Source organism: Theropithecus gelada, chromosome 4, assembly GCF_003255815.1.
Source record: "Theropithecus gelada isolate Dixy chromosome 4, Tgel_1.0, whole genome shotgun sequence".
Lineage (NCBI taxonomy): Eukaryota > Metazoa > Chordata > Mammalia > Primates > Cercopithecidae > Theropithecus > Theropithecus gelada.
In genome coordinates this window covers 85,146,184-85,151,078 of record NC_037671.1, presented here as the reverse complement: position 1 = coordinate 85,151,078, position 4,895 = coordinate 85,146,184, and the positions used below count along the sequence as shown (strand labels likewise).

Here is a 4,895-nt window from a genome sequence, read left to right as displayed (position 1 = left end):
CTTTTCTAAGTACAGGGTAACAACACAGCAGTACCCTTATGCCCTGAGAGATTCTCCAACAAAATGCCTTTCACAAGCATGGGGCCACAGCTCTGAGCAGAGCAATCTCATTGACTCAACTCTTCACATAGTAGAAAACATTTTCTGGTTGTCTTTCCTCATGCAACTCATGGATCCTCAAAAGCAATTTTTGAGCACTTAATGAGATTATTGATGGAGAATTGTTTGGAAAAGTTGAAAGTTCTAAAGGAATGTCAACAATCAGTCCACCAGGTAGATGGTAAAAACAGAAGGTTTACATTGCACAGAACGAGGCTCAAATTTCACCTCAGCCTCTTACTTAATGTGTGAACCTGGGTTCCTTAAATTTCCACTTCCTCATCTTCAAAATAAGTCTCACAGCTTCCTTGTCATGCTTCCAGACTTATTTAATAAATAACCATTTGTATTAGTGCTCTTCATATAAATGGACTTTCTACCTTTTCTACAATGACCTGTTCTGCATTGAAGCCAGTAATCAACCACCCAGAGGCCTAGAAGTCAGGCTTCCCTGAGCCAATAGGCTTACATGTGACCATTCATCAGAAAACAATGGACAGGCAGAAGAGGACAGGAAGAAAATAATGCTATAGATACACTTAAAAGTTACACCCATTTAGAATAGCTAGGCTAAGAATGAAATCTTCTTTCATAATAGTGAGTTTAAAAGAAAATTTACTTTCATTTATGAACACCAGACTAATAAATGCCCTTACAAAAATAGTATTGGACATTTAAAAACTATTACAGCTTTTGTTAATGAACTCAGGATTCTTTGTATAACAGAGATAACACTGTGCCAGCCTAATAGGGAGCTGGTTAGAAGGCAAGTCTCATTCTTGCTCTATTCAGTCCAACCCAAGCATAGATGGAGGTAGGGGGCTTTGCCTTACACGCACACAACCTAGACTCCACTCTTTATCTCAGGTGGCTTGGAAAGTCCGGAGATATTAAAGAGTAATAAACATTCTCTTAAGTATTCATCCATTCCAAATATTTCTTGAGCATTCACCGTATGTGAGACACTGCTCCATATGTTTGGATACATTTGTGAATAAAGCAGAAATCCCTTCCTCTGTGGAGCTTGTAATCTATTAGAGGGAGAGAAACAATAAACAACAGACTTAATACATGAGTAAAGCAAATGATTTGTTAGAGTATGGAAAGTGTTATGGGAAACAGAACAAGGTGAGCAGGGTAGGAGGGGGTCAGGCATGGGTTGGGGCTGGGCTGTAATTTCAGGCAGGACGGTCAGTGAAGATCTCTTTGGGAAGTCACATTTGAGAAAAGCCAGGTGAATTTCTGGGGGAAGAACCCCTCTATGCATGAGAAACAGCCAGTGCAAAGGCAATGTGCCTGGGATTCCCAAGGAAGAGCAAGAAGCCAGTGTGACTACAGTATAGTGAACAAGGAGGAAGCTGTAGGCAGTGAGGTCAGAGAAGTAGAAAAGGCTGAACCTTTAGGACCCTGTAGGCCACTGGAATGGACTTGTGACTCAGACAGCATCCCTGCAAATCTTATGGCACAAATGGGTTCAAATACCTCTGCATAATCAGTAGTGACCCTCTGGGACTGATGTGGAAGGATAGCCTCACTTGAACAGACATGAAGTATAACAAATACAGGTCTTCTGTAGACAAGACATGACTGGACGTTTCACAAGACCAGCTAGGTGTCTGGATTCTGGTGCTGGTCTTACACAGCCTGTTCCTCCCGGAACCTGGTCACTGGTCTCACCAGCCCAGAGAATCCCTTCTAATCTCAGCAGTGGGGAAGAAGCTGGCTGTTTCTCATGAGGTTTTTCTTCTATGCATCAAGCTCTCTCCTCTTTCCTCATCTTCAGGTATAGGTTTTGTGAAACTCAGACGGCAAAATATTGACTCAGGACTTTTTTCCCCTATTTCCCTGTGTTACCCCATCTCCAAATAAGTGAAGACAATAAATGCAGAACATCTGGCTAAGTAGAGAAAGGGAAGAGCCACAGGTTAGAAATATATATCAATAACTAAAGACTCACCAATTAATATTTTTCAACACTCTCTGTATTAGTCAGGGTTCTCTAGAGGGACAGGACTAATAGGATAGATGGATATAGAAAAGGGAGTTTATTAAGGAGTATTGACTCACGAGATAACAAGGTGAAGTTCCACAATAAGCCATCTGCAAGCCGAGGAGCAAGGGAGCCAGTCTGAATCCCAAAACCTCAGAAGTAGAGAAGCCAACAGTACAGTCTGCAGTCTGTGGCCAAAGGACCGAGAGCCCCTGGCAAACCACTGGTGTAAGTCCAAGAGTCCAAAAGCTGAAGAACTTGGAGTCCGATGTTAGAGGGCAGGAAGCACCCAGCATGGGAGAACGATGAAGGCCAGAAGACTCAGCAAATCTAGTCCTTCCACATTCCTCTGTCTCCTTTATTCTAGCTGTGCTGGCAGCTGATTAGATGATGCCCACCTAGATTGAGGGTGGATCTGCCTTTCCCAGTCCACTGACTCAAATGTTAATCTCCTTTGGCAACACACTCACTGATACACCCAAGAACAATACTTTGCATGCTTCAATCCAATCAAGTTAACACTCAAAATTAATCATCACAAGCTCCAATCCTACTTGTTTCAGACTAAGCACTTGGTCAACGAACATTTACTGAGCACTTTTCATGAGCCAAGAAATTTGCTAAATGTGAAGAGACAGCTAAGATGGGAGCTTATTCCCTACTACCCAGGACACACAGGCTGGTAGAAAACGAAGACAGGTAACACCAAGAAATAGCCATGTAAATGTCAGAGAATAAAATGGAGCATGCACACACAGAACCTTGTCTCATGAAGACAGCATGGGGTAAGGTGCACTGACAGCTTAATTTTTCCCTCTCCAGGGACTGCTAGTGCTGCTTATAGGGGTGAAGAGAAAAAGAAGAGATTTAAGAAAGAGGCACTTAGGCAGTTCTAACCAAAATAGAAAAGTGCTATATTTTCAGCACTAAAGTGTGGAATATCACATTTCTCAGGGACTCAGATCTGTGACATGAATAAGCTCTCTTTATGCTCTAAATGGAGACTAAAAAAATTGTTTTTTCATGAAACTCTTTCAACATGCATCTATCTAGTGCAAATTTTGCTCCTAAAGTGAGGAAGAAATCGATAAGGAATTGAAAAGTCCGTTAAGATTTTGAATTTTGGGGTGGAAGCAATAGCTGAGTGGCGACAGCTGCCAGTTGATTGTATTGTAGGGCATAGAGTGGGGAAAGATGTTTGCTCTCCCAGAACAGCCTATCTTAATCCTTTCCTTAGGTTACCCATGGCCTAGAGTCACGTGGCACAGGTAGCAGCTGCAATGCCATCACCAGCAGAAATCTCTAATATGGTTAATTATTCAAGTTACTTCTGATTGGCAACTCTGGGGCTAGAAAGTCTTGCTTCCTTCTTAGGTTTGCAGGTGAAACGTGTGATACATATACAGAAAACTACATCAGCACAGTAAGTGTGGATTTCAAAATAAGAAATGTAATATTACATGGCAAAATAATCAAGCTTCAACTAGGGGACACAACAGGCCAGGAAAGATTTTGATCACCTCCAGTTATTACACAGGAGCCCAAGGCATCATAGTTGTGTATGATATGACAGATCAGTAGTCCTTCAATAATGTTAAATAGTCGTTGCAGGAAATTGATCACTATGCCAGTGAAAATGTCAACAAATTGTTGGTAGGAAACAAATGTGATTGGCCCACAAAGAAAGTAGACTACACAACAACAAAGGAATTTGCTGATTCTCTTGGAATTCCATTTTTGGAAACCCATTTGCTGAGAACACAGCAAATGTAGAACAGACTTTCATGAAAATAGCAACTGATATTAAAAAGCAAATGGGACTAGGGCAACAGCTGGTGATGCAAAGAAGTCTAATTTTAAAATTTACACCACTTTGGTCAAGGAGTCAGGTGAAAGTTGATGCTAAAATTTGCTTCCATCCTTTTCTCATGACAATAAATTTGCAATCTAAACCCAAATGAAAAAAACAAAATTGAGTGAATTTTACTGTATGTAGCTGCACTATAACAGATTCTTATCATATCCACAAATGTCAGAGGTTGTAAATAGTCAATATGGACTTTTTTTTAATTACCTTGACTCAAGATAGCTAATTTCAGTTTCAGAAAAGTTTGATACTTTTGTGTGCTGCTTTATAAAATACTGTATGTAATCCTTGCCACTTTCCTGGTACCAGACTATGTCCCATCATTTCTTTTGTAAAGTTAGAATATATATTTTTTGATGTTTACATTGGCATGTTTAGATGTCAGCGTTAATCTTCTGAAGTTCAGCCATTTTATATTAAACAGCAAAAGCAGTCTGTCATTTCCATGTATACAGATGTTACACGTAAGATTTGATTTGCTAGTTCTTCCTTGTAGTTATAAATGGAAAGATTATACAATTTAATTAATGGTTTCTTTACACCCTGCATATAATTTGTGGATGCAGGATGTTGTGATTTGTTGCATATGACATACAAAACAACTAAAGATATGTTTAACAAATAATGTACTTTTAATGGGATCTAATTAAACCAAAGAACTTCTGCTCAGGAAAAGAAACTATCAACAGAGTGAATAGACAACCAACAAAATGGGAGAAAACTTTTGCAAACTATGCACTGACAAAGGTCTTATATCCAGCATCTATAAGGAGCTTAAACAAATTTACAAAAAAAAAAAAACACATTAAAAAGTAGGCAAAGGACATAAACAGACATTTTTCAAAAGAGGATATGTATGATGCCAACCAGCGCATGAAAAAAAGCTCAACATCACTAATCATTAGAGAAATGCAAATCAAAACCACAATGAGATACCAT

At 39.5% G+C, this 4,895-nt stretch overlaps 1 pseudogene; it reads left to right on the top strand.

Annotated features, from left to right (window-relative positions):
• The first annotated feature begins 907 nt into the window (after positions 1 to 907).
• Positions 908 to 3,989, top strand: LOC112622620 (annotated as a pseudogene).
• The last annotated feature ends 906 nt before the right edge of the window (positions 3,990 to 4,895 follow it).